We start from the raw sequence: 10029 nt of genomic DNA, 5'->3' as shown, positions 1-10029 counted from the left end.
TTTTTTTCAGGTGACGGTTAGAGTCACCATGAGCACAAGAAGAAAGAGAAGAAGAAGATGTTAACATTTATGCAGTTGTTTTTGTTAATTAAAATAATTTTTTTTATTAATTTAAATGATAATATATATATATATATATATTAAATTAATTAAAAAAATAATAATATGCAAGGAGAAATATTATTAAAAAAATTATAAAAATAAAATTTATAAATTAATTATAAAAATTTTCTAAATATAATTAAAAAATAATCATTACACTTTCTAAATAATATAAAAGAGAGAAAAGATATTAATTTAAATATAAATATAAATAAAATTAAGATTAATTTAAAAAAATAAAAATAAAATATTTAAAAAAAATAAATAAATAGTGTCACCTACAGTAAAACTTGTGGGATAAATCTAGACTATAAATTCAATCGAGTTTAATATTTTTTTCCTTAAATTTATAGCAAACCTAAAAAAAGATAAATAATGTAGTCCATGGTAAAATATAAGGTGGTGAATAATGTAGTTGCACAGTGTTCACCTCACACATTTTCCTTTTAAATTTATAGCAAAACCTTAAAAAAAAAACGATGATTAGTGATGTCCAGTAAAACACGAGGGAGTGAATAATATGTTTGCATAGTGTACACCCCCACACACTTTTGTTTATTTAGAGTGAATCAAGACCATGAACTTAACCGGATTTAATATTTTTTTCTTTTAATTTTATAGGAAACCCAAAATGTCGTTCATGGTAAAACATGAGAGGGTGAACAGTGCAACTGCACAGTGTTCACCTCACACACTTTAGTTTATTTAGGGTGAACCTGAACCATGAACTCAACCGAGTTTAATATTTTCCCCTCTTAAATTTATAGCAAACCTAAAAAAAATAGGTAAATGATGTCATTTATGGTAAAAAATGAAGGGATAAATAGTACGGCTGCATAATGTTCACCCCCACACTTTTAAAATTATAAGGAACAACTAATGCCTTGTTTGTTTCAAGGAAAACGAATTCCTGGAATTCATTTTCCTTACTTTTCCATGTTTGGTAATAATATGGAAAAGTAGTCAATGAAAACTTAATTCCAGTCAACATAAAAAAGTCGTTTTATCAAAGGAAAGTGTTTTCCTTCTGATAAAGAAAGGAAAACACTTTCTTTTTTTTATTACACTCATTTTCACAAATCATGGTCTCTCTCTCTCTCTCTTCAAAAACGATTGGAGGCAGGAATAATTGCAGAAGCATTTCTCTGGACAATTGAAGCATTTCGCTTGAACAATTGATTTCAGGTATTTTTTTTCCTCTATTATTTCCTTTATGTTTTTATCTTCTTCGTAGATCTGTAAAAATTATGGCATAAATCCATTTCCCTATTCTTGATAAATTTGCTACTTATCATATGTTTTCCATAACATTTTCATAACACAGCTAAAATTCATCAAGCAAGCCACAAAAAACACAATTTTTTCATGACAGTTTTTTCTTCATCACTCATATTCAGTAGTTTTATTCTAACCAAACAAACCAAATCAAGTGCACAGAGAGAGGCACTTGAAAATCCCCAAACCGTGTTAATCAATCTTCCCCAGCAAAAAGCAGCCCCTCCTTGTTACCCCATCCCCGGATCCAGCCACCATATCCCGGGTGGAAGCGTTGAAAATCAACCTTTGCTCTTCTTTTTTTTAACAGTAGTCGGGGGAGAGAGGGAGGAGAACTAGGAAGGAAGAGCCATGTTGCCCCTTGAATCTTTGATCTTTATCCTGCTTCTTTGTCTTGAATATTTGCTTCTTTGTGCACAAATGGCGAGAGAAACAGAGAGGGAACACGGGGAAACCGACAGGGAATAGGGGCACGAGAGAAACCGAGAGGGAACAGGGGAAGGGGAATGAGAGAAACCGACAGGGAACAGGGGAATGGGAGAATGGGAGAATGAGAGAAACCGAGAGGGGAATCGATCGAGAGGGAGAGGGAACAGGGAACAGGGGAATGGGAGAGGGGAATCGACTGAGAGGGAGGGGGAATGGGAGAGGGGAATGGAATTATAAGTTTAATAAGGGGAATTATAACAGAATAATAAACATAAATTTGTGTTTTAGTTTGCTTTGATTAATATATGATTAGTGTTTGATTATATTTGTTACTTATGGATAAATTTGTAGGACTATACCGGTAATTATATGGATTTCATTGCGCAATGTCTATTGATTGTTGTGAACTTATGAATTGTATAATTTTCAAAATGGTTTTATCATCGAGAAATTGAATTTTATGGTCTTAAATAATATATTTTAAGACCTTGTTTGTTTAGGGAATCAGATATCATTGCCATAACTATTATACATTGTCAGCTTCTTTCAGCATAATTTATTGTATTGATTGTGGAAGTATTTTATATGCTTTTTTAATATTTATTTCCCTAATTTTTTAGGTTTTGTTATCAGAAAACTTCACTTTCATGTTATGGATAGTAAGATAATTCATGCAGCACGTATGGGAGCAGCTACAACTGTGATAGCTACAGAGATAGCTATTATTGAACAAGAAAGAAATAAAATTTATATACCAAGAGAACCACGTATAAATGCAATTGCTCAAAGAGAATTCTATATTGACAGCATTTTGAATCGAGGTGATAGACAACGCGTTAAACAAATTCGTGTGAAACCTGTTGTCTTATATAGATTGTGTGATGTTCTCACAAGTCGTGACCTATTACGATCAACTCAAAATGTGTCTATTAGGGAGCAAGTAATTGTGTTCTTACAAATTGTAGGCCAAAACCAAAGATTTTGTGTTATTAGTGGTATATACTATAAGTCTGTTGAAACTATCCATCGTTACTTTAGAATTGTTTTAAAAGCAGTTCTTAAGTTATACAAACACCTTATTAAATATCCAGAGGATACAGTTCCAGCAAAGATAATGAATAATCGAAGATTCTATCCTTATTTTAAGGTATGAAAACAATACCAATATTTTTATACATTAATTAATTACATCTAGAAGAAAAGGTTATAAATTATTTTTTCATGTTTATATAGGATTGTGTGGGAGCAATTGATGGTACCCATGTTCCTGCAAATGTTCCTGTTGAGATTCAAGGAAAGTTTCGAGGTCGAAAAGAAGGAACAACACAAAATGTTTTAGCAGCTATAACTTTTGATTTGAAGTTTATATATGTTTTAGTTGGCTGGGAAGGAAGTGCCCATGATTCACGGGTTTTAGGAGATGCATTATCAAGACCTAATGGTCTAAAAATTCCAGAAGGTATATAATAAAGTATGTATTATATGCAATAAACATATAAAATGTCTTATTACATAAAGATAGTAATAGGTTTTTTTTTTTAATTTGTAGGGAAATATTATCTTGGTGATGTTGGTTATGGTATTCAAAAAGGAATCATTTCTCCTTTTCGTGGAGTTTGATATCACCTGAATGAGTTTACAGAATGTTCACTAGAAAATAAAAAGGAGCTATTTAATTTTCGACACTCTTCATTGAGAACCGCTATTGAGCGAGGGTTTGGTATTTTGAAGATTCGTTTTAGATTAATTGATAGAAAATCTTTTTGGTCTTATGAAACACAAGTAGATGTTGTGCTTGCATGTTGTATTATTCATAATCACATAATGAGAGTTGATCCTTATGACTTTCTTATGGAAGAAATATGTTCAGAAAGTGAACCAATTAGATGAACAATCAACTTAAGTCAACGGGAGGAAATGGAAGAGAATAGGAAGTGGATAACAAAAAGAGAAATGATTGCATCAACTATATGGAATGATTATAACACTCAAAGAAACTAGTAATTGAGTGTTAATTATATATGTTTTTTTTTATTATGTCTTGTTTAAGTTTGTATTATCTTTGTTATGTATTTGGAATATATATTGATTTTATTATAAGTTCTTATATATTTTATGTATTCTCTTTTAAATATTAATTGTAGTTTTTATATGAAATTTATGAAATCTAAATATTTTTATTTTGTATAAATTTGTAATTTTTTTTGTAGAAATGAGTTCCACACATAATAAAAAATGAAAGGGCAAGCACTTCACATGGTCTAAGCATATGTCTCACATGTTACTTGAGATATTAACTGAGGAGGCACTTAAAGGAAGCAAACCTTCTTCCACCTTTAAAGCAGAATCTTTTGTTAAGGTGGCTACAGAAATCAATCAAAAGTTCAACGTGCAATGCGAGCCTGAGCATATGGACAATCATCTCAAGACTGTGAAAAAAGAATGGGGAATAAACAATCATCTCAAGACTGTAAAAAAAGAATGGGGAATAATAACCAAACTTAAAAATAAAAGTGGCTTTGGCTGGGATGATTGTTTGAAGATGATTACAGTTTCGAAAGATATATATGATGAAGAAGTAAAGGTATGATAAATATTATACTCTTTGTAATTTGTATATTTACTTTTGTTTCTAAATTATACAATGATCTAAAAAATTGCATAATCTAAACTTTATGAACAGGCACATCCCAATCATGACAAGTATCTCAACAAAAAACTTGATATGTACGATGCAATGACAATTGTTGTTGGAAAAGACATGTCAACCGGAAATTATACCAAATCATATGCTGATGTCAACTTGGAAGAGAACACTGAAGAGCAATCAATTTCAATTGAAAATGAAGGGGAATATGAAGAAACTTCTAAGGGAAAAGAAACATCTTCCTCTAGCACACAAAAGAGGCAACATACGAAGAGAAATCGCATGTATAAAGATGATGGTGTTGAAAAGTTGTCTAAACATATTGGAGATGTAGCACTTGCAATTCAAAGTCTCAACAAAAATCAACTTGATGTTAATGCGCTAGATACGGAAGTGATGAAAATTAAAGGCTTTGATGAGATCACTCTTGGGGATGCATTTAATCACTTGGTCCTAAATGAAATGTTGGCAAAAGCATTTATGGCAAAAAAATGCTAATTTGAGGAAAATTTGGGTTCAAAATTTTGTGAACCAACGTTACTACAAACCTGCTTGTTAAGATGATTTGACTATGATAAGAAACTATATGTTTGTTATTTGACAAGTATGTTTACTTGTTTAATTCGGTCTAGCATGTTTATGTTTGTTAATTTGAACTAATATGTATGTATATGACATCAAAAGTTAATATTTATGCATGACTATGTTTGATGTTAGATATTTATATTTATTTCTTGATGCTTATTTGATATATATTAAAGGGATATTAAAAGGATAATTGCCTATACTCGTAAAAAAAAATCTTTATCCAAAAAAACCCATCAAAATATTTTTGTATTTATTTATCTTTTAAAAAAATCTTCATACAAAAAAAAAACCCAAATATCTAACTCTTACTATAAACTAATTTGGCTTTCTTCATATGAAAAAAAAACATATTTTAAGCTTTTAAAATTGAAAAAATAAATTGATAGGTTTTATTTATGAAACATTTCACAAGGTTATATCTCTATAATATTATATGACATATATAGTTATATTTTATAAAATTAATAGATTAAATATTTATATTAAATATTTTTCATATATTAGATAAATTTGAAAAAAAACATTTAATTCATTAATAAATTATTTTCCAGTTCATTTTACATAACATAACCAAACACTGAAAAGTGTTTTCCAGTTCATTTTCCATTACACTACCAAATATCAGAAAATACTTTCTCGGAATTCACTTTTCCCGAAATTCACTTTTCAAAAGAAAACTACTTTCCTGCAAACAAACGGAGCTAAAAATATATTTATTTTCCAGTTCATTTTCCATAACATAACCAAATACTAGAAAGTGTTTTTCAGTTCATTTTCCATTATACTATCAAATATCAGAAAATACTTTCCTGAAATTTATTTTTTTAAAATTCACTTTTCCCGTAATTCATTTTCCAACAAAAAACTATTTTCTTGTAAACAAACGGGGCCTAAAATATATTTATATAAAACAGGAAAACAAGAAAAACGGCGTGGACTTGCATAGTGCCCCCCCAATATATATTTTATATCAGTATATGAAAATAAAAAATATTAATTTAATATTTTTTTAAAAAAATTAAAAAGTAAAAAAGTAGATCCACGAAACAACCCCTCCGGGGACACAGCAAGCATTATATCTTTTGAGTTTGTTTGGCAGTGTGGTTGCGGTTGCTTTTCAAATAGCTTTTCGTCTCAAAATGCATGCCAATGATGTTTTTTTATTTTTTAAAAATCATTTTTGACATCAGCACATCAAAATGATTTGAAAACACTAAAAACATATTAATTTGAAGTTAATAAAAAAATAAAAAATTTTCAAATTTTGTCAAAAACGCTTTTAAAACGCAGAAACAAACAGGCCCAAAAGAGGTAAAACTAACCATCCTTAATTGCAAGGACCAAAACGCTTTGCATCCTTGTTTTTGAGAAATTATAGTGTTTTATTGTGAATTAATTTTATTTACCACGACCCCTACTAACTTTTTTTTGCATAATTATCACAAATAATGTTTTTTCAACGAATCATATATCTAAAATATTGTTTATATAACATCTTTTATATAACATTTAGTTATATAATGTTTCCAGACAGAAAAATAAACACGTCTCCTTATACTTCCTATTTTTTTTTTTAAAGAATAAAAAATTATTTTAAAATTGTGTTTGAGGCATCTCTGTCATTATCCTTGCAACCAAACATATATATTTCTATTTATTATTATATGGATGTTTTATGTTATTAACACTAATCAAATACTATCTTAAAGCCAAGTTATTTGATAGATTTTAAATCCCTTTTTAGAATTTTTTGAGTTGGCTTTCTAAACTAAAATTTGAAAAATAATAAAGACATGAAAAACTAAATAAATAACTTAAACTAAAACCTTATGGCAGTAAAAAAAAATGATAAAAGAAAAAAAAAACAAAATGGGAACCGAAAGAAACTAAATGAGAAAGAGAAAGAAAAGGTCCTCTCTATATTTTAATTTAGCTCTCTTTCATGTGTATAAAAGTAAACAATAAAGTGTTAAACAAACAACAAAAGCGAGGAAAATTGGAAAAAAGGTTTTTGAGCCATACTACATGCAAAATACCAACTGACGAGGGTCGCCGTCTATGCAGCTGCGTTGCAGGTGCTGGGAACTAAAAAGATGATCAATAATTAATTTGCCTTTATAATCGACCTGCAACTATCGTTATTACTACCATCAAATTTGAGAAAGGGTGTCTTAAATGCAATTTGATGATCATTTATTTCATAGCCAAAAGCATAAAAACAGTTCCCGTGAAAAATTGCGAATAATAGATTTAGCCCCTACATTCCCACCTTCCTTGGGTGCTCATGTCTAAAGGAATTTTTGGCTTAAAAGGGCACTGATCTTAGCATCTTGAGTCCAGTGTATAACCAAGTCTAAGCGGGGTGAGTCTATCATCTCTCTAAACCCATAAAAGCTTGAATTTGATATGCAAGCGAGTCTAATGGTGTTAGGTTTGGTTTATTACCAAACTTGTAAACGTTTAAGCTCGACACATAATTAAATCTAAAAGATTTAAACCTATTATATGGCTAGACTCACATGTGATTGGGTTGAGCCTGAAATTTTGTCACACTCGCTTGTTATAAGCCTTAGCCTTTACTTAGCTTTTATAATGAATCTTCTTTCTTGTAGCCCCGAACTTCATTATAATTGATTTATTAATAGCATCCCCAATCTTTTTATATTGCTTTGTTATAAGAAAAAAAAAGGGGGGGAGTAAGATGATGTACCTCTAGCTAGCTACATCTATTAAGAGACATCAAGCAAGCAAGGATATGGCCCCGGCCTTCATTATAATTTACAAGCTGCTCGTCTTGTGCCTTGCTGTTGAGCTCTTTAAACATACATTCATCTGCTTCCCACAGATTGTGATAGAAGAGTTTTTTGAACTGTCAAATGGGAAAAAAAGTGTGTCCATAATTAATAACACCATGTGGTTCAGTTGTCACATTAACAATGACAGCCTCGATTGAAAAAAACCAAGAATTTATGTTCAAACTAGTCGAGGCCCGCGCGTGTTTGCATGAATGATTCTTGTTTTGTAATAATGTTCGATAAATATTAGAAAAAAATTAGGTTATTTTACTTGGTAGGTAGGCTGTCACGGGCCAGGCCAAATCTCATCACGTAAACGAAGTTTTGTCTAGGGGGTCGATAGGTATTCAGCACGAATAATATATTACTGCATAAGAAGATGTATTTAGCGGGCCAAAGCAATCTAAAAGAGTGCATGATTTACGTGCTTTGTAGCAGCACTTCTATTTGAGCACGACAGAACCAAGGCCATACACAACAAGACTCAACTGCGAAGTCCAGAGTGTTTGTACATGGATTTCTGAAACATGTCAAGCCGGTATACCTCCTATCAGTCATGATTTATGAGTGCTTAGCTAGCACATGACATGCAGTCCACAAAATAGGGTTTGCTAATATAAGAAAGAAGGAAAACAAATGATTGCTCGCGTATGTTTAGTATTGCAGTAGTTTATATGGTTATGATTTGAAAAAAATTATTTTATAAAACGTACTTTTAATTGAAGTTGGTTCGAAAAAATAGATGTTTAGTGAAAACTGCGGTTGAAATTGAGGTTGAAAAAAAAATAATTTAATGTATTTGGTTTAGAATGCTTTTAAAATTGAGGTTATAAAATAATTTTTAAAAATATATATTAATATTGATGGTTTTAAATTTAAATATTGTAAAATTAATTACTCCTATTACATCATGAAATAAAAAATACTTTATATAAAATATTTTTTATTATTCAATTAAACTATTTATAATTCCATTATGTACAACATTCATCCGATAAGAACTATAGTTTACATAACTTTTTGAGCGTAGATAAAATATTATCAGGTATAAAATTGATATTACAGTACGAGTGAATTTAATTCACTTTATACTAGTATTTCAGGAAAAAAAATTATTGCTCACATCACAATGCGAGTGAATTTAATTCACTTTAAACTAATGTCTTTTTTAAAAAAAAATATTAAAAAATTTAACACACTAGAAAAAAAACATGAACAGTGCAAAATAGTGCAAGTGAATTACACTGTTCATTGGTGAACAGTGCAATTATCTTGCACCGTTCGCATGAACAGTGTATTAATGTACACTGTTCATACTAATTACACTGTTCAGTAAATAATATAATTAGTATGCACGATGTGAAAAATATAAATTTATTGTTTTTCATTACCTGCGTTTCCGAATATAAAAAACATGTAAGATCCATAAATAATAACTTATTTTTTTTTCATTATCAAATAACTACAAACTATATTTTAATTAAAATTTAGCCGCAACTGCATAGCAAAACATCATCTAAAGCATGATCACAACCTCACCTCGTTGCAAGTCTTTTGATGTGTTGCCAACAGATCATTGTACTTCCTTCGTTTGTGACTCTGACATTTCGGCCTGTAGCTTTTCGTATTCAAACAAACTTAGGCCATTTGATTTTTATTGAATGAAATCTATTAAAGTTTTTATCATCGTTAATTAACTTCATTATTTCTTTCATTTCAGAATCCTCCAATACACAGCAAAACTAATTAATAGGATCTTCCTTTTCCATAAGAATTTGAGTATGGCACGTCTGGCGCACACCGTGGCGAGACATTAGGGTTAAGAAATTATTATCTGGTTGTTTGGTTTAAAAAATTCAAGTGAACTGATTTTATTTAATATTTTAAGGTAAATAATTAGTTATAATCAGGAAAGGTATTAGCATACCCAATACAACTTACCTAAAGTAAATTGTAGATAAGTTGAGTTGTGTGGTTTGAATGTGATTTACAGGTGTTGATGGATTCTTAATCGATGATTTGTCTATAACTTAGAATAAATATTCACGCTCATGAATAAATCTAACATCTTGAATTTATTATGGACTTATATATCCGGATAAATTTTTTTAGGAAGAATCCATGAAGATACAATAATAGGGTTCACTTATTTTAAAAGGCAAAAATGTTTTTCACAACTCGTTTATTGTGGTG

The sequence above is a fragment of the Populus nigra genome, chromosome 19 (assembly GCF_951802175.1).
Source record: "Populus nigra chromosome 19, ddPopNigr1.1, whole genome shotgun sequence".
In the NCBI taxonomy this organism is placed as follows: Eukaryota; Viridiplantae; Streptophyta; class Magnoliopsida; order Malpighiales; family Salicaceae; genus Populus; species Populus nigra.
This window is presented reverse-complemented; position numbering follows the sequence as displayed.